The sequence below is a fragment of the Aegilops tauschii genome, chromosome 5 (assembly GCF_002575655.3).
Source record: "Aegilops tauschii subsp. strangulata cultivar AL8/78 chromosome 5, Aet v6.0, whole genome shotgun sequence".
In the NCBI taxonomy this organism is placed as follows: domain Eukaryota; kingdom Viridiplantae; phylum Streptophyta; class Magnoliopsida; order Poales; family Poaceae; genus Aegilops; species Aegilops tauschii.
Genome location: NC_053039.3, coordinates 346,336,147 through 346,357,908, shown reverse-complemented (window position 1 = coordinate 346,357,908; position 21,762 = coordinate 346,336,147).

Below are 21,762 nucleotides of genomic sequence, written 5' to 3'. Positions count from 1 at the left end.
AAAGGGAATTGTATACGGGATTGCTTGAATCCTCGACATCGTGGTTCATCCGATGAGATCATCGTGGAACATGTGGGAGCCAACATGGGTATCCAGATCCCGCTGTTGGTTATTGGCTAGAGAGGTGTCTCGGTCATGTCTGCATGATTCCCGAACCCGTAGGGTCTACACACTTAAGGTTCGATGACGCTAGGGTTATAAGGAAGGTTTGTATGTGATTACCGAATGTTGTTCGGAGTCCCGGATGAGATCCCAGACGTCACGAGGAGTTCCGGAATGGTCCGGAGGTAAAGATTTATATATGGGAAGTCACCATACGGTCACCGGAAATATTCGGGGGTATGCCGGTATTGTACCGGGACCACCGGAGGGGTTCCGGGGGTCCACTGGGAGGGTCCACCTGCCCCGGAGGGCCTTATGGGCTGTAGGTGGAAGGGAACCAGCCCTTAGTGGGCTGGGCACCAACCCCCCTAGGGCCTATGCGCCTAGGGTTTGGGGGAAACCCTAAAGGGGGGCGCCCCCCCCTTGCTTGGGGGGCAAGCCACCTCCCCCTTGGCCGCCGTCCCCCTCTAGATCCCATCTAGAGGGGCCGGCCCCTTCCCCCTTCTCCCTATAAATAGAGGGGTGAGGGGAGGGCTGCAGCACCACATCCAAGGTGCAGCCCCTCCCCTCCCCAACACCTCTCCTCCTCCGCGTGTGCTTGGCGAAGCCCTGCCGGAGAACTGTCACTCCACCACCACCACGCCGCCGTGCTGCTGTTGGAGCCTTCTTCCTCAACCTCTCCCTCCTTCTTGCTGGATCAAGGCGTGGGAGACGTCACCGCTCCGTACGTGTGTTGAACGCGGAGGTGCCGTCCGTTCGGCGCTTGGATCATCGGTGATTTGGATCACGACGAGTACGACTCCATCAACCCCGTTCTCTTGAACGCTTCCGCTCGCGATCTACAAGGGTATGTAGATGCACTCCTCCCCTCTCGTTGCTAGTAAACTCCATAGAATGATCTTGGTGATGCGTAGAAAATTTTAATTTCTGCTACGATCCCCAACAGTGGCATCATGAGCTAGGTCTATGCGTAGTTTCTATGCACGAGTAGAACACAAGTTGTTGTGGGCGTTGATTTTGTCAATTTACTTGCCGTTACTAGTCTTATCTTGATTCGGCGGCATCGTGGGATGAAGCGGCCCGGACCGACCTTACACGTACGCTTACGTGAGACAGGTTCCACCGACTGACATGCACTAGTTGCATAAGGTGGCTAGCGGGTGTCTGTCTCTCCCACTTTAGTCGGATCGGATTCGATGAAAAGGGTCCTTATGAAGGGTAAATAGAAATTGGCATATCACGTTGTGGTTTTGGCGTAGGTAAGAATCGTTCTTGCTAGAATCCTATAGCAGCCACGTAAAAGTTTGCAACAACAATTAGAGGACGTCTAACTTGTTTTTGCAGCAAGTGTCATGTGATGTGATATGGCCAGAAGGATGTGATGAATGATATATGTGATGTATGATATTGATCATGTTCTTGTAATAGGAATCACGACTTGCATGTCGATGAGTATGACAACCGGCAGGAGCCTAGGAGTTGTCTTAATTTATTTATGACCTGCGTGTCAACTGAAATGTCATGTAATTACTTTACTTTATTGCTAACCGTTAGCCATAGTAGTAGAAGTAATAATTGGCGAGACAACTTCATGAAGACACGATGATGGAGATCATGATGATGGAGATCATGGTGTCATGACGGTGACGATGATGAACATGGCGCCCCGAAGATGGAGATCAAAAGGAGCAAAATGATATTGGCCATATCATGTCACTATTTGATTGCATGTGATGTTTATCATGTTTTACATCTTATTTGCTTAGAACGACGGTAGCATAAATAAGATGACCCCTCGCTAAAATTTCTAGAAAGTGTTTCCCCTAACTGTGCACCGTTGCGAAGGTTCGTTGTTCCGAAGCACCATGTGATGATCGGGTGTGATAGGTTCTAACGTTCGTATACAACGGGTGTAAGCCAGATTTACACACGCAATACACTTAGGTTGACTTGACGAGCCTAGCATGTACAGACATGGCCTCGGAACACAAGAGACCGAAAGGTCGAACATGAGTCGTATAGCAGATACGATCAACATGAAGATGTTCACCGATGATGACTAGTCCGTCTCACGTGATGATCGGACACGACCTAGTTGACTCGGATCATGTATCACTTAGATGACTAGAGGGATGTCTGTCTGAGTGGGAGTTCGTTAATAATTTGATTAGATGAACTTAATTATCATGAACTTAGTCTAAAAACCTTTACAATATGTCTTGTAGATCAAATGGCCCACGCTATTGTTGCCCTCAACTTCAACGCGTTCCTAGAGAAAACCAAGCTGAAAGACGATGGTAGCAACTACACGGACTGGGTCCGTAAACTGAGGATTATCCTCATAGCTGCCAGGAAAGCATATGTCCTTGAAGCACCGCTAGGTGATGCACCTGTTTTCCCAGCAACTCAAGACGTTCTGAACGCCTGGCAGTCACGTAGTGATGATTACTCCCTGGTTCAGTGCGGCATGCTTTACAGCTTAGAACCGGGGCTCCAAAAGCGTTTTGAGCAGCACAGAGCATATGAGATGTTCCAAGAGCTGAAAATGGTTCTCCAAGCTCATGCCCGGGTCGAGAGATATAAAGTCTCCAACAAGTTCTACAGTTGTAAGATGGAGGAGAATAGTTCCGTCAGCGAACACATACTCAAAATGTCTGGGTTGCATAACCGCTTGTCTCAGCTGGGAGTTAATCTCCCGGATGACGCGGTCGTTGACAGAATCCTTCAGTCGCTCCCACCTAGCTACAAGAGCTTTGTGATGAAATTCAATATGCAGGGGATGGAAAAGACCATTCCTGAGGTATATTCAATGCTGAAATCAGCGGAGGTGGAGATCAAAAAGGAACATCAAGTGTTGATGGTGAATAAAACCACTAAGTTCAAGAAAGGCAAGGGTAAGAAGAACTTCAAGAAAGACGGCAAGGGAGTTGCCGCGCCCGGTAAGCAAGCTACCAGGAAGAAGACAAAGAATGGACCCAAGCCTGAGACTGAGTGCTTTTATTGCAAGGGAAACGGTCACTGGAAGCGGAACTGCCCCAAGTACTTAGCGGATAAGAAGGCCGGCAATACCAAAGGTATATGTGATATACATGTTATAGATGTGTACCTAACCAGCGCTCGTAGTAGCTCCTGGGTATTTGATACCGGTGCGGTTGCTCATATTTGTAACTCAAAGCAGGAGCTGCGGAATAAGCGGAGACTGGCGAAGGACGAGGTGACGATGCGCGTTGGGAATGGTTCCAAGGTCGATGTGATCGCCGTCGGCACGCTACCTCTACATTTACCTACGGGACTAGTTTTAAACCTCAATAATTGTTATTTAGTGCCAGCTTTGAGCATGAACACTGTATCTGGATCTCGTTTAATGCGAGATGGCTACTCATTTAAATCCGAGAATAATGGTTGTTCTATTTATATGAGAGATATGTTTTATGGTCATGCCCCGCTGGTCAATGGTTTATTCTTAATGAATCTCGAATGTGATGTTACACATATTCATAGTGTGAATGCCAAGAAATGTAAGGTTGATAATGATAGTCCCACATACTTGTGGCACTGCCGCCTTGGTCACATTGGTGTCAAACGCATGAAGAAACTCCATGCAGATGGACTTTTGGAGTCTCTTGATTATGAATCATTTGACACGTGCGAACCATGCCTCATGGGCAAAATGACCAAGACTCCGTTCTCCGGAACAGTGGAGCGAGCAACCAACTTATTGGAAATCATACATACTGATGTGTGCGGTCCAATGAGCGTTGAGGCTCGCGGTGGCTATCGTTATGTTCTCACCCTCACTGATGACTTGAGTAGATATGGGTATGTTTACTTAATGAAACACAAGTCTGAGACCTTTGAAAAGTTCAAGGAATTTCAGAGTGAGGTTGAGAATCAACGTGACAGGAAAATAAAGTTCTTACGATCAGATCGTGGAGGAGAATATTTGAGTCACGAATTTGGCACACACTTAAGGAAATGTGGAATTGTTTCACAACTCACGCCGCCTGGAACACCACAGCGTAATGGTGTGTCCGAACGTCGTAATCGCACTCTATTGGATATGGTGCGATCTATGATGTCTCTTACCGATCTACTGCTATCATTCTGGGGTTATGCTTTAGAGACTGCCGCATTCACTTTAAATAGGGCTCCGTCAAAATCCGTTGAGACGACACCGTATGAATTATGGTTTGGAAAGAAACCTAAGCTGTCGTTTCTTAAAGTTTGGGGATGCGATGCTTATGTCAAGAAACTTTAACCTGAAAAGCTCGAACCCAAGTCGGAAAAATGCGTCTTCATAGGATACCCTAAGGAAACCATTGGGTATACCTTCTACCTCAGATCCGAAGGCAAGATCTTCGTTGCCAAGAACGGGTCCTTTCTGGAGAAAGAGTTTCTCTCGAAAGAAGTAAGTGGGAGGAAAGTGGAACTTGATGAGATGACCCCTCTCGAACCGGAAAGTAGCGCAGCACAAGAAAATGTTTCTGTGGTGCCTGCACCGACTAGAGAGGAAGTTAATGATGACGATCATGATCAAGTTACCACTGAACTTCATAGGTCCACAAGGACACGTTCCGCACCAGAGTGGTACGGCAACCCTGTCCTTGAAGTCATGTTGTTGGACAACGGTGAACCTTCGAACTATGAAGAAGCAATGGCGGGTACAGATTCCAACAAATGGCTTGAAGCCATGCAATCCGAGATAGGATCCATGTATGAAAACAAAGTGTGGACTTTGACAGACTTGCCCGATGATCGGCGAGCGATAGAAAATAAATGGATCTTTAAGAAGAAGACGGACGCGGATGGAAATGTTACCATCTATAAAGCTCGACTTGTCGCTAAGGGTTATCGACAAGTTCAAGGAGTTGACTACGATGAGACCTTCTCACCCGTAGCGAAGCTGAAGTCCGTCCAAATCATGTTAGCAATTGCCGCATTCTACGATTATGAAATATGGAAAATGGACGTCAAAACGGCATTCCTTAACGGCTTCCTTAAGGAAGAATTGTATATGATGCAGCCGGAAGGTTTTGTCGATCCTAAGAATGCTGACAAAGTATGCAAGCTCCAACGCTCAATCTATGGGCTGGTGCAGGCATCTCGGAGTTGGAACATTCGCTTTGATGAGATGATCAAAGCGTTTGGGTTTACACAGACTTATGGAGAAGCATGTGTTTACAAGAAAGTGAGTGGGAGCTCTATAGCATTTCCCATATTATATGTGGATGACATACTATTGATGGGAAATGATATAGAATTCTTGGAAAGTATAAAGGCCTACTTGAATAAGTGTTTTTCAATGAAGGACCTTGGAGAAGCTGCTTACATATTAGGCATCAAGATCTATAGAGATAGATCGAGACGCCTCATAGGTCTTTCACAAAGCACATACCTTGACAAGATATTGAAGAAGTTCAATATGGATCAGTCCAAGAAGGGGTTCTTTCCCGTATTGCAAGGTGTGAGATTGAGCACGGCTCAATGCCCGACCACGGCAGAAGATAGTGAAAAGATGAGTGTCGTCCCCTATGCCTCGGCCAGAGGGTCTATTATGTATGCCATGTTGTGTACCAGACCTGACGTAAACCTTGCCGTAAGTTTGGTAGGAAGGTACCAAAGTAATCCCGGCATGGAACACTGGACAGCGGTCAAGAACATCCTGAAGTACCTGAAAAGGACTAAGGATATGTTTCTCGTTTATGGAGGTGACGAAGAGCTCGTCGTAAAGGGTTACGTCGATGCTAGCTTCGACACAGATCTGGATGACTCTAAGTCACAAACCGGATACGTGTATATTTTGAATGGTGGGGTAGTCAGCTGGTGCAGTTGCAAGCAAAGCGTCGTGGCGGGATCTACATGTGAAGCGGAGTACATGGCAGCCTCGAAGGCAGCACATGAAGCAATCTGGATGAAGGAGTTCATTGCTGACCTAGGAGTTATTCCCAATGCATCGGGGCCGATGACTCTCTTCTGTGACAACACTGGAGCTATTGCCCTTGCCAAGGAGCCCAGGTTTCACAAGAAGACCAGGCACATCAAGCGTCGCTTCAACTCCATTCGTGAAAATGTTCAAAATGGAGACATAGATATTTGTAAAGTACATACGGATTTGAATGTCGTAGATCCGTTGACTAAACCTCTTCCACGGGCAAAACATGATCAACACCAGAACTCTATGGGTGTACGATTCATCACAATGTAACTAGATTATTGACTCTAGTGCAAGTGGGAGATTGTTGGAAATATGCCCTAGAGGCAATAATAAAATGGTTATTATTATATTTCCTTGTTCATGATAATTGTCTATTGTTCATGCTATAATTGTGTTATCCGGAAATCGTAATACATGTGTGAACACATAGACCATAACATCTCCCTAGTGAGCCTCTAGTTGACTAGCTCGTTGATCAATAGATGGTTACGGTTTCCTGACCATGGACATTGGATGTCATTGATAACGGGATCACATCATTAGGAGAATGATGTGATGGACAAGACCCAATGCTAAGCATAGCACAAGATCGTGTAGTTCGTTTGCTGAAGCTTTTCTAATGTCAAGTATCATTTCCTTAGACCATGAGATCGTGCAACTCCCGGATACCGTAGGAATGCTTTGGGTGTACCAAACGTCACAACGTAACTGGGTGGCTATAAAGGTGCACTACAGGTATCTCCGAAAGTGTCTGTTGGGTTGGCTTGGATCGAGACTGGGATTTGTCACTCCGTATGACGGAGAGGTATCTCTGGGCCCACTCGGTATTGCATCATCATAATGAGCTCAATGTGACTAAGTAGTTAGTCACGGGATCATGCATTACGGAACGAGTAAAGTGACTTGCCGGTAACGAGATTGAACGAGGTATTGGGATACCGACGATCGAATCTCGGGCAAGTAACGTACCGATTGACAAAGGGAATTGTATACGGGATTGCTTGAATCCTCGACATCGTGGTTCATCCGATGAGATCATCGTGGAACATGTGGGAGCCAACATTGGTATCCAGATCCCGCTATTGGTTATTGGCTAGAGAGGTGTCTCGGTCATGTCTGCATGATTCCCGAACCCGTAGGGTCTACACACTTAAGGTTCGATGACGCTAGGGTTATAAGGAAGGATTGTATGTGATTACCGAATGTTTTTCGGAGTCCCGGATGAGATCCCGGACGTCACGAGGAGTTCCGAAATGGTCCGGAGGTAAATATTTATATATGGGAAGTCACCATACGGTCACCGGAAATATTCGGGGGTATGCCGGTATTGTACCGGGACCACCGGAGGGGTTCCGGGGGTCCACCGGGAGGGTCCACCTGCCCCGGAGGGCCTTATGGGCTGTAGGTGGAAGGGAACCAGCCCTTAGTGGGCTGGGCACCAACCCCCCTAGGGCCTATGCGCCTAGGGTTTGGGGGAAACCCTAAAGGGGGGCGCCCCCCCTTGCTTGGGGGGCAAGCCACCTCCCCCTTGGTCGCCGCCCCCCTCTAGATCCCATCTAGAGGGGCTGGCCCCCTTCCCCCTTCTCCCTATAAATAGAGGGGTGAGGGGAGGGCTGCAGCACCACATCCAAGGTGTAGCCCCTCCCCTCCCCAACACCTCTCCTCCTCCGCGTGTGCTTGGCGAAGCCCTGCCGGAGAACTGTCACTCCACCACCACCACGCCGTCGTGCTGCTGTTGGAGCCTTCTTCCTCAACCTCTCTCTCCTCCTTGCTGGATCAAGGCTTGGGAGACGTCACCGCTCCGTACGTGTGTTGAACGCGGAGGTGCCGTCCGTTCGGCGCTTGAATCATCGGTGATTTGGATCACGACGAGTAGGACTCCATCAACCCCGTTCTCTTGAACGCTTCCGCTCGCGATCTACAAGGGTATGTAGATGCACTCCTCCCCTCTCGTTGCTAGTAAACTCCATAGAATGATCTTGGTGATGCGTAGAAAATTTTAATTTCTGCTACGATCCCCAACAAGCCTCTCTCGCCCCGTGACGACGGGGTAGGGGTCTCCCCGGCCGGTAACCGCTTCTGGCTGGCCGGGGAAGATTTCAACGAGGAGGGTGGGAACTCGTTAAACCTAAGTAAGTCATGTTTTCCTTCAAAATACTTGCATTCTCCTTGATGATTGAGTGGAGTGAGAATTGTGGTTAATAATTCTAGTTCAAGGAAGGGTAAACCATGAGCTATGAAAAATCTTAGATTTTGATTATCTTGCTATTGAGGATTGTAGTGAATGCGTCTTACCAAATGAGGGGAGGAGTGGGACTCGTACTCTTGCATCCTCTGATGACATGAATTTAGCTGAGAATAATTCAGTTATTATTAATGATTTATGTTGCGAATTAGTTTCTGATGGTGTGCTGGTTCGAGATTTTTTGCGAGAAAGGATTTATCTGGTATCCTTGCCTTTTGGTCAAAGTATGTGCTTGGTTCGGGGTTGATTTTATCAATTCTGGTAGGTTGGAGCTAAACGATCTTGGGCGAGCACAAATTTTGCCATTCATGAAGGAAATATGCCCTAGAGGCAATAATAAAGTTGTTATTTTATATTTCCTTATATCATGATAAATCTTTATTGTTCATGCTAGAATTGTATTAACCAGAAACTTGATACATGTGTGGATACATAGCCAAAACACCGTGTCCCTAGTAAGCCTCCACTAGACTAGCTCATTAATCAAAGATGGTTAACTTTCCTAACCATAGACATGTGTTGTCATTTGATGAACGCGATCGCATCATTAGGAGAATGATGTGATGGACAAGACCCATCCGTTAGCATAGCATATTGATCGTTCAGTTTTATTGCTATTGCTTTCTTCATGTCAAATACATATTCCTTCGACTATGAGATTATGCAACTCCCGGATACCGGAGGAATGTCTTGTGTGCTATCAAACGTCACAACGTAACTAGGTGATTATAAAGATGCTCTACAGGTATGTCCGAAGGTGTTTGTTGAGTTGGCATAGATCAAGATTAGGATTTGTCACACCGAGTATCGGAGAGGTATCTCTAGGCCCTCTCGGTAATACACATCATAAGAACCTTGCAAGAAAAGTGACTAATGAGTTAGTTGCAGAATGATGTATTACGGAACGAGTAAAGAGACTTGCCGGTAACGAGATTGAACTAGGTATGAAGATACTGACGATCGAATCTCGGGCAAGTAACATACCGATGGAAAAAGTGAATTACGTATGTTGTCATAAGGTTTGACAGATAAAGATCTTCGTAGAATATGTAGGAGCCAATATGGGCATCCAGGTTCCGCTATTGGTTATTGACCAGAGAGGTGTCTCGGTCATGTCTACAAGTTCTCGAACCCGTAGGGTCCACGCGCTTAACGTTCGTTCACGATATAGGATTATATGAGTTATATATGTTGGTGACCGAATGTTGTTCGGAGTCCCGGATGCGATCACGGACATGACGAGGAGGTCCGGAGGTAAATATTGATATATAGGATGATATGGTTAGGCCAAGGGGTTAAGCCCACGAGGCTTTAGGTAGATGCAAAAGGAGTTTTGCGGAGGCCAGGGGGCCAAACGCCGGAGACCCTGGCGTCTGGCCCTGGGCCAGACGCTGAGGCCCATGGCGTCTTGGCCAGACGCCAAGGACTGTGGCGTCTGGTCCTGGAAATCTGAGTAGGACTCTTCCTTACAGGCATAACCGACTTTGAGGAGGCTTTTACTCCAAGTTTCGACCCCAAGGCTCAACATATAAATAGAGGGGCAGGGCTAGCACCCAAGACACATCAAGATTCACCAAACCGTGTGCCATGCAACCCCGTCCCTCTAGTTTATCCTCCATCTAGTTTCTGTAGTGCTTGGTGAAGCCCTGCAAAGATTGTTCTTCATCACCAACCGTCACCACGCCATTGTGCTGCCGGAACTCATCTACTACTTCGCCTCTCTTGCTGGATCGAGAAGGCCAGGATGTTGGGGAACGTAGTAGTTTCAAAAAAATTCCTACGCACACGCAAGATCGTGGTGATGCATAGCAACGAGAGGGGAGAGTGTAGTCTACGTACCCTCGTAGACCGTAAGCGGAAGCGTTTATCAACGCGGTTGATGTAGTCGTACGTCTTCACGATCCGACCGATCCAAGTACCGAACGCACGGCACCTCCGAGTTCTGCACATGTTCAGCTCGATGACGTCCTCGCCTTCTTGATCCAGCAAGACGGGCGAAGTATTAGATGAGTTCCGGCAGCACGACGGCGTGGTGACGGTGTTGGTGAAGAACAATTTCCGCAGGGCTTCGCCAAGCACTACAGAAACTATGACGGAGGATAAACTAGAGGGGACGGGGTTGCCGGCACACGGCTTGGTGTTTCTTGATGTGTCTTGGGTGCTAGCCCTACCCCTCTATTTATATGTTGAGCCTTGGGGTCGAAACTTGGAGTAAAAGCCTCCAAAAAGTCGGTTTCACCCGAAAGGTAAGAGTCCTTCTCGGACTCCAGGACCAGACGCCAGGGTTCCCGACGTCTGGACCCAGACGCCAGGGACCCTGGCATCTGGCCCCTGGACTCCGCAAAACTTCCTTTTGCGCTTTCCAAAAACCTTGTGGGCTTTCCCCTTTGGCCCAAATAAAGTGTTCTCGTACCCAAACATTTTGGGAAACATCCGGAACCCCTTCCGATGGATTCCGGAACCCTTTTCGGAGATCAAACACTACTATCCACATATCAATCTTTATCTCCGGACCATTCCGGAGTTCCTCGTCATGTCCGTGATCTTATCCGGAACTCCGAACAACATTCGGTCACCAACATACATAACTCATAGTACTATATCGTCAACGAACGTTAAGCGTGCGGACCCTACGGGTTCGAGAACTATGTAGACATGACCGAGACACTTCCTGGTCAATAACCAATAGCGGAACCTGGATGCCCATATTGGCTCCTACATATTCTACGAAGATCTTTATCGGTCAAACCGCATAACAACATACGTTTGTTCCCTTTGTCATCGGTATGTTACTTGCCCGAGATTTGATCGTCGGTATCTCAATACCTAGTTCAATCTCGTTACCGGCAAGTGTCTTTACTCGTTTCGTAATACATCATCCCGCAACTAACTCATTAGTTACAATGGTTGCAAGGCTTATAGTGATGTGCATTACCGAGTGGGCCCAGAGATACCTCTCCGACAATCGGAGTGACAAATCCTAATCTCAAAATACGCCAACCCAACAAGTACCTTTGGAGACACCTGTAGAGCACCTTTATAATCACCCAGTTACGTTGTGACGTTTGGTAGCACACAAAGTGTTCCTCCGGTAAACGGGAGTTGCATAATCTCATAGTCATAGGAACATGTATACGTCATGAAGAAAGCAATAGCAACATACTAAACGATCAAGTGCTAAGCTAACGGAATGGGTCAAGTCAATCACATCAATCTCCTAATGATGTGATCCCGTTAATCAAATGACAACTCATGTCTATGGTTAGGAAACTTAACCATCTTTGATTAACGAGCTAGTCAAGTAGAGGCATACTAGTGACACTATGTTTGTCTATGTATTCACACATGTATTATGTTTCCGGTTAATACAATTCTAGCATGAATAATAAACATTTATCATGAAATAAGGAAATAAATAATAACTTTATTATTGCCTCTAGGGTATATTTCCTTCACAGGACGTCATCGAGCTGAACGTGGGCTGAACGCGGAGGTGCCGTACGTTCGGTACTTGATCGGGACGGATCGTGAAGGTTTACGACTACATCAACCGCGTTGATAAACGCTTCCGCTTATGGTCTACGAGGGTACATAGACACACTCTCCCTCTCGTTGCTATGCATCTCCATGGATAGATCATTGCGTGTGCATAGAATTTTTTTTGTTTTCCATGCAATGATTCCCAACACTTCAAGGGTGTCGCTTTGAACCCATGGCGGCTGGCGGTGCCTTTGGGCCTAGTGGTCATTCTATGTTTGATCCAGGTGGCACGTGGGACCCACAAAAGTATGCTTTCCAGGGGGCCTTTTGGTGTTTAGATGGCCTACCCCCTCAGCACAGAGGTGATGTATGTCACCCCTTCGAACCTGATCTACAGTTCCCTACCCATTTGCCAGAAGCGGAAGAGGTGCAGATGGTTGGACACTATGGAGGTGGAGATGGCCAGACAATATGGAGGTGGCCGGGGGCACTACAAAAAAAAGACACATCCGTGACATTTTGGGCCGAACGAAATTTGTTTCTATCATGCTTATGACACTTCTATGACGATAATTGTGACAAAGCCCGGTATCATCATAGATGTGGTGGGCTCCTACTTCTATGACAAAAAATCATGACATAAAATGGGCTTTTCGTCCTAGGCGGGCTGGAGACGCAGCTGCATGACATTTTTTGGGACGTCCATGACGGAAAAAACCCTGGTAGAAGCGAGGGCGAGGAAAATATCGGGGATTTCCCGGTTACGGTGGGTGGTCGGGGGCCGAGCGATGCACGTTTCTCTCGTACACGTACGCACGTGGGTGCGAGGCGTTGGGCTCTAACTGAACCCGAGCGAGGCGTTCGCCTACTGAACCCGAGCAATTGCACTGCAGGCTACGCGTTACTGAACCCGAGCGATCGATCGATCTGGCTGTTAACAGAACCCGATCAAGCGATTCCTTCGCTACTGCTGCTAACTGAAGCCGATCAAACTATTGCCTCCTTTCCTTGATGAACAGTGAGCGTTGTTGGGTGGGGGGTTGGATGAATAGTTCCCGGTGGGGGGTTGGATGAACAGGACCCCGTGGTAGTAGAGGTCGTTGCCGCTGGATGAACAGGACCCCGATCGATCGAGCCGGTTGGGAGGTGGATGAACAGGACCCCGTGGAGGGCTGGATGAATAGGACGACCCTGTGGAGGGCTGGATGAACAGTAGCCGGTGGAGGGCTGGATGAACAGTAGCCCGTGGAGGGGTGGTTGAACAGGACCCCGTGGAGAGGGCTGGTTGAACTAGTAGCCGGTGGAGGAGCGGTGGAGGCTAGATGAACAGGCGCCCGTGGATGAACAGTCGCAGGTGGAAGCTGGAGGAGGTCGATGGTGGATGAACAGTAGCCCGTGGAGGCTGGAGGAGGTCGACGGTGGAGATGAACAGTAGCCCGTGGAGTCCCGTTTTGCGGTACGCCACACCCCTCCCGATGAATAGGACCCCCATTTCGACCGTAGCGCTCCAACACAAGTCTGTTTCCTCCGTTTTACGGTACGCCACACCCCTCCCGATCAATAGGACCCCGTTTCGACCGTAGGAGGTCCAAGAGAAGTCTGTTTCCTCCGTTTTGCGGTACTCCACACCCCTCCCGGTGAACAGGATCCCGTTTCGACCGTAGGCGGTCGAAACGAGGCTGTTTCCTCCGTTCTGCGGTACGCCGGGCCTCATTTTGATCGGTTGTTCCATCCAAGCCGGTTGGCTCCCGATGAACACGACGATGCAATTTCTCTGTTTGGACCCAGCCATGTACACGAGCCCTGGCCGTACGTATGCGCGAGTAGGCGTTCGAGACCCCGCCCGTATGTACGTACGTGGCCGTATTTACTTTCTTGCATCGTGGCTGTACGTACGTGTACATGCTACGTGCGCGCCTCTACTACGACACGTGCCCTTCCTTACTCGGCCATAGTTCATCGCTGTAGCCTACAGACAAACCAATCGACCAGTATGTACGTACACGTTCGCGACCAGAATGACAACGGTACGTATGCTTCGACCAGGTGGGTCCCGACTGTCAGGCACTTCCTTGCGTGCGAAGATGAAGCTGGTGGGTCCCAGCAGTCAGGGGGGAAACATTTTTTTCATGAAATACGGTGGCCCGTCCGGTGGGTCCCTGCTGTCAGGTGGAGGAATCATTATTTTACGCATAATAAGGAGGCACTTCCTTGCTGTAGCGCGGACCCAGCTGTCAACCTCTCCATGTACAGTACTCTTCCGATGGAAGTCGTTCCTTGACCATATTGACCATGCTGCGCTGAGAGCACCAAGGCGGTGCACGACGGCGAGGCCTAGGAAGGGGACGACGTGGAGCCGGGGAAGACGCAGCAGTGGATGCCCACGCGAAGAGGAGTACGAGGGTTCACTGGTTCGGCTGCGGTGTGAGGCTGCCGTCGCCGCAGAATAACAGGGGGTGTGGGTGAGTAGAGGGATGGCCTGGCCAGCGGCGGGAGTAGTAGGGGGCGGTGAGGCCTCCGCGCCAGCACAGCCGGCCACGGGAGGCAGGACCAGGCGGCACGACCGGCGCTGGTTGGCGGCTGGAGCAAGAAGACCAGAGGTTGAAGAAGCACTACGGCCGTTGGATGGACATCGTACGGTCACTGCAGCTAGAATCGTTCATATTGACTAAGTTGACAAAGCCCTCCGTTCGCGTCAACTTAGTAGGCCCACAAGTCAGCCTCCCACTATGGTGGGTCCCAGCTAGCAGGGGGGTATTCATTTATTTGTGCGTAATAAGGAGGCACTTCCTTGTGTGCGAAGATATAGCTGGTGGGTCCGAGCTGTCAGCGGGGGAAACGTTTTTTTTTGCGAAATACAGAGGCCCTTCCGGTGGGTCCCAGCTGTCAGGCGGAGGAATCATTATTTTGCACGTAATAAGGAGGCATTTCCTTGTGTGCGGCCATGGACCTAGCTGTCAACCTCTCCACGTACAGTCCACTTCCGATGGATGCCGTTCGTTGACCACGTTGACCACGCCGCGCTGAGAGCACCAAGGCGGTGGACGACGGCGAGGCCTAGGAAGGGAACGACGCAGAGCCGGGGAAGACGCGGCAGTGGATGCCCACGTGGAGGGGAGTACGTGGGTTGACTGCTTCGGCTGCGGTGCGAGGCTACCGTCGCCGGATAATAACAGGAGGTGTGCGTGAGTATAGAGGGATGGCATGGCCAGCGGTGGCAGCACAGCCGGACACGGGAGGCAGGAGTAGGCGGCACGGCCGGCGCTGGTTTGGGCGGCTGGAGCAAGAAGACCAGAGGTTGAAGAAGCATGACGGCCGTTGCATGGACATCGTACGGTCACTGCAGCTAGAATCGTTTATATTGACTAAGTTGACAGAGCCCTTGGTACGCGTCAACTTAGTAGGCCCCTAGGTCAGCCTCCAAAATGGCGTGCCCAGATGTCAGGGGGAGGAATTATTTTTTAGGCGGATGAAGCAAGAATATCCGAGATTGAAGAAGAAGCACGACATCCGTTGGATGGACATCAAACGGCTACTGCTGCTAGAACCGTGTGTTGACTATAAGTTGACAAAGCCTTCTATATGCGTCAACTTAGTTTTATTTAGGGGACACGCCAACTTAGTAGGCCCACAAGTGTGTGGTAGAGAACATATAGCCCATTTACGATTTGTAAGAATGTACAACCCATTTTTGAATTCTAATGGAATTTACTACAACCCATTTACAGTTTGTCAAAAGTACAACCCATTTTCTAGCTAGGACAACGATTAATAATTCCAACCAACCACTCAAAACATAATTCAATAAAATTTCCCACATTTTGATGGGATCCGAAATATTTTTATCCCGAAAATTCTAGTCAGATTAAATATAATTTTAAAATAAATTTGTATTACACGCGCAACAAGTAATGAAATTAAACTTTTCAAAATCCAAAATAATATTTTTTTAAACTAATTACGTATTTGGTGCATTTTTTATAGTTACTGCCCAGTTTTTATAATTACATCCCATTTATTATTTCTTAAAGCCCATTTTCTTGTTAAGCCTAATGCATCCCTCCTAGGAAAGATTTGCAGCCCAGCGGGGCGGAGAATAACAAGTTGACCTGGATATTGTGTACAACTGTCGGCCTAGTTGCATTGCTGATGTTCAAAAAAAGACATGTGTAGTACAATACAACTTGATATGGCTACCCAGCCCACATTCAGCGACGCCGGAAAGGCCCAAACAAGGCTTCTGTACAACTTTTTGAAGTCACTGAGCTCAATTAATAACTTAAGAAAAAAGTTAAGAGTACAATGGAACCTAATTAAAAGCTGTCACAAGCGAAGAAATAATTCAACGGGTCCCACTTGTGTGTGTGTGTGCGTGCGTGTGTGTGTGTGAGAGAGAGACCCATCGGTCGATGCTCACAAATACATCATTCAGCCAAATGCATTGCTGATGCTCAGTAAAAACTTATATAGTTGACACAATCATATAGAACATCATAGCACACTGAACTTGCATACAAAAATTTCACGCAGGCGGCACAATCATGGTGGAAGCAGTGGATCGCTACGGGTAGGGCTATGTTGAAACCAACAAAGTCGTACATAACGGTTCATCGTATTTATCAATGACGGGGAAATATCTTGAATGTTGTGCAAAGAAAACAGACAGACAACACAATAAGTTCTGCTAGCACATTAAGTTGACGTACAACCCTTTCTAAAAAAAGTCCAGGTACAAAAATAGAACAGGTCACAATCAAATGTACTGGCACATGAGTGCTTCACACCCATAACTCCGATTTAACTAGTATCTGACAATATTCAGTTGTTACATCAAATTAGAGCACATCTAGGCAGCCAGCCCTGCCTCTTCTCCCAAAGAAGCAGTGGCCTCCGCCGCGCGATGGAGTAGGCCCTGTGCCATCCATCGTTCCGAGCAACACGGGGAAAGTATGACGTTGACTCCTGTAATAGACGTTGTCAACGGACCCTGGCACCAGCGGCGGCGGCATGACTTCGATTGATGGATTGACCACTTCTTCGACATGCTTGAACACTCGATACAGGTACATTCCTAACGTGGTCCGCGGCGGCCTTGGTGGCGACGAATAGTACAACCCCGGTTCCTGCACCAGTATCTCAACACCAATCACCTTCGGTATGGTGGACGGCTTCTTCATCCATGCCATAACCGTCAGAGCCCAGCTGTCTGGAGGAACAAACATACTTACGAGCTCACCTCCAAGGTCGTTGATAAGCTCATTCATGGACTCGCTGTTCCAAGCACGTCGAGGCATGCCGTGGAAGGTAATCTTTGTTAAAAACACAAGCTCAGAGGGCACTGAGCCCCATCCTGGGTGCCACCGATCAAAGCTCGCCAGCGCGCCATCACAAAACAAACGCCGGGAAGATTCGAACACGCGACTGCAATTGAAATTTGTCCGAAACCTGACGAAGAAATCAACCAGTGGCGGACAGACTTCGATGAGCAAGTCACTTATTTGGATGCCGTGCGCAATGCCAAGAGCTTTGACAAGGTCGTCCGGCGAGACGGGAGGCCGGTCGCCGTTGATGGTTACCATCAGCACTTTGCCGGCAAACTGGTCGTCAAGTGCCACCATGCCGCTGTTGAGCGACAACACGCGGCGCCCGAAGGCAGGACGAACCTCAGGATCTCCGGCTCGGAGATCCGCGTTGACCAGCGACATGATAGTGCGCTTGAGTACAGGGAGTATAGGAGGGGGATTTGGGGGAACTAGAGTAGGGATCGAGATTCCAGAGGTGCGGGAGGGGCGGGAGATTGGGGATGAAAAGGTAGCATGAATTTCGAACACGCGCCAATATGCTCTCGGCGCGGAAGCGCACGAAAACACCGGTGGCGCCCAATTTCGGCCTAAGAGTCCTTATTCTTTCTTTTTTTGAGAGCCCGGCCTTTTTCTTGAGGATCTTTTGAGAGCCCGGCCTGAGAGTCATAATTGACCTGTTTGGCATTGCATTACTACTCGGCCCATATTCAACCACACCTCACTGGCCCAAACAAGTGTACATCATTGAAAAGACACTGAGCTCAAGTTATAACTTAAAAAAAGGAGATATACTCTGAACATTGGAGAATGGTGATGCCCTCATTTAGCCCACCAGCAGTTCGAGAAAATAAATAGTTCGAAACAACGATATATACAACATTCAAACACTGACTAGTGACTACTACTGACATAAACAACAAGACATGATAGTTCATAAGAAGTCTTGCTACACCACCAAAACGCACCCATCTGCAGCGCTTAGACTCTCGTGATCCAGACGAGAAAGACATTCTAAATAGAGGCAACTATTACATAGTAAGAGTGACATAGACGAGGATGACCAAATGACAAGGAATATGCATAACAAAAGAGAGAACTACCCATCCATAACAAGCAGCAAAGACAATAAGTAATTCGAGGAGGGATGATCCAACACCATCATAATTTGCAGCCCCGCTTCAGCGACCAGTGATCCGGAGACACCAGTACTCCACCCTTTCAACGCAACAGCCCAATTACCTATCAACCTGAAGGCTTGAACCACATCACTGCCTGTCGGACTTGAGACGTCCAAGGATCAAAGTTCATCCAGATGCCTTTGTCATTCTCACGTTCTTTTGGCTGCAAGCTGTATCGTTGACAATCAGGGGAGCTTGCTCCCGAAGTCCTAGGGCTTGCCGTGTAGACGCAGTTTTCCATAGCAAACAGAGCCTCTCTGCCATCAAGGTCCTTGCCAACGGTGATCTCCTGGTTAATCGGATAATTGAGTCCGAGAAACAGAGAGCGTGAACCAAGGGTGTTTACCCGCCTCCAACTCAAAAATCCTGAAGGCCCCAACAAGCTGGTATCCTGCTCATAGACGTAACAGCCACTGTCCAGATACTCACTATTTCATGGTGCTTGTACACAGTGGGGTTTTTGCAATATAACTTTTCCGGCTCATGTGTCCGAATGATCATCAGTCTTTTGCCGTCGTCTGATCGAGCGAGGAACCAGTTGTGCTTCCCTATTTTTGGCAAAGGTGGTGTGATTACAAAGGGCAGTAACTGTAGGGACACTGCATCATATCAAAAAGGACAGGCATTGTTAATGTAAGATCAGCATTGTTCAAAGTATGAGTAGGATAATGCAAGAAATATCATTGATATGTCCCTGTTGGAACTGGGAGGAAAATACAGGGAAATGTATACTGGGTTCGAAAATATAGAAGCGCCATGCATGGTTATACTCATGTTATCTCGCAATCGATTCTTCACAGGAAACTACCATGTCATGCATGTTATGTAATCATGTTCTTTCCTCACAAACAAATTCTTCAAGGAAACTAACAGACCATGCATTGTTATATACTCATGTTCTATGGGCAAATTTTTTGTGAGGATATTATTCTAGCCATTGATTGCTGAAGGGCGAATATAGGTATGTGCACATGGTAAGCATTACAGGATTTCACTACTTCCAAATATAGAGTTCTCCATATGCATATTTACTTCCCTAATGTATGGTTAGATGAAACCAACAGTGTGATGCATGTTTCTACATCATGAAAATGAGGAAACTAACATGGCCATTGATACACACTCATATTTAGTAGTATATAGATTACTATAAAATAAGGAGAATATCCATATCTTCCTAACCGTTTGATTATTCAGGGGTACAAATTGGCTGTAATGACATGGTCAATCACATGAATTAACTCATTCCAAATATAGCTGATTTATGTCGTCTCTAATACATTGCCATAGTTCTACTCAAATTCTGCTCAAACAGGGATATGCCAATCATCACAAAAAGTTCAAACAGTGTCATGGCATTATCATTAACATCAGATGGAAATAACTTACACGCGCCGTCCCAGCAATACGTGGTGCCATCTGCTTTGTCGATCGCGTAGAAGATGCCATTGTTTTCAATAGCATCACAGAAGTGTGTATCAGCTTCGACGATGATCCACTGTGAGCTGAGTTGTCTCCAGCTAAAGAAGGCACCGACGTAAAGATAGGCGAGTTCGCGGTCGAACAAGGAAATTAGCTTGAAGTCTGCGTAATCCGCATGTCGTGTGGGCACTTGGAAGATTACAATCTTCTGCAAAACAAGGTCTGTCCAACTGACGTGGTAATCTAGATGACTTGGACCGTGATGGTAAAACTCTATATAATTCAACGGAGGAAGGATAATCTCATGGGAGGTCTGGAAGTTCACGAGCACCAAATTTTTCCCGTCTTCTCTGACGGCAGCCATCCAGTGGGAATTCATGCCAAGCCAGTACATACCTGCCAAGAAATTTCGGGCGATGGTGATCGGATCAAAATCGAGGGAAATGATGTACGGCGACCCGCTACATACCTGCAAAGAAGTTTCGGCTAATGGAGATTGGATTGAAGTCGAGGGGCATCATGTACGCCTCCATATCATGGTGAGAAAATCTTGCAAGACCAGATAGCAGCAAGTAGGGTGTCTTGAAAAGCTTAGGCCTCGCTTCGACGATGGCCGTGTGCATGTCCCTCGAGCATGCAGCCAGCCGCACGGCGCTCAACATATCCATACACGAACAACATAGGTCAAGGATGTCACTGGGGAGCTTGCTCCAATCACGGCTCATATGGATGTTGCGCGGTTCGCGTTCGGCCATGGTGGGGTTTGGAAGGTGGGATTTTGGGGGCTTGATTTACGGGGGAGAAGGCTCTCGATGCTGGAGCGGCTAGCGAGGGAACAGTGGTACTGGGGGAGGCGAGCGAGGCGAGGGTACGCGGGGGCACAGTGAGATGATGAAGAGTGACCTCAGGATCTCCGGCGAGACGGGTATGGAGATGGAGTGGTGCTAGGGGAGAGGGAGATGAGGCGAGGCATGCTATATAGCGCTGACAGTGACTGCACAATGCACAAGGTGAGGCTGACTTTGGTAACCCGAACATGCCACCTGGACTAGTGCCACCTCAGGCGCAGGGTCTTGTCACTTCACAGTGAGGACCGGATGAATAATATTTTGACCATCAAGTGTACCACAGTTGTACTACTACTAGTAGGAACATACGGAGTAGTACTGTATAGCGGAAATAGGTCTCCCGTGCTAGCATGCATGCCTCTGGGTTCACTTCATCCTCCAGGTACCATCCATATTGCGAGCAGAACCAAATTCTCGTGCATGCGGAAGCGCAAAGAAGGCTTTTTCTTTTTTGAGGATAACCGCATATTCATTAACCATAGAATGTTGTGTATCCCACGCACGCACCAATATCCATCCGAACCAGCTACGACACATTTTTTATATCTGTTTGCATAGGTCCCACCCGTCAGGAGGGGTGCAGAAATAAAAAGTGTCTCGCCACGGTGATTCGAAAGAGTGACACCGACTAGCCAGTGGCACATCTAGCGCTAGAAGGATGGGCACGTACACGGACATGTACCACTCCTCAGTCTACCCGCATAGCCTTTTCGTTTAGTCTACCTAGCCATCTAATCAACTGCCTACAGGCCACTTCTCCCATTTACTTCTCCATCGGGAACCGATTTTCCTCGGCTTCTTCACCTCTCCTTCATCTTCATTTGCATCCAACCCACGCTGCATTCACGTTGTTTTAACCTCTTCACATACTCCTGGAGTAGTTCTGAAGCCCCTTTAAATAATCATCTTCTTCAGTTAGACTAGCCATCTAATCCTAATTCTCCAAACCATAGCCCTCCGGTCCAGCGGTTCCAAATGGCGAAAGAGATCGAGATGCAGGTTTTTAGCGTCCAACATGCCCTCGTCGAAGGCTCGTTGAGCATAGTTGCCACTATCACCGACCACCCAAGGGTTGTTCGGAAGTGGATCAACAATGTATCCAACTCCCTCCAAAAGGTGGAAATGAAGGTCATCGGTCTCGACGCAGAGTACACGGAGCGTGCCACTGGGAAGATCCAACACGCCGTCGTCCTTCAGCTGTGCCTCGAAGATGATGTTTTGGTGTACCACATCATACACGTGCCCTCCA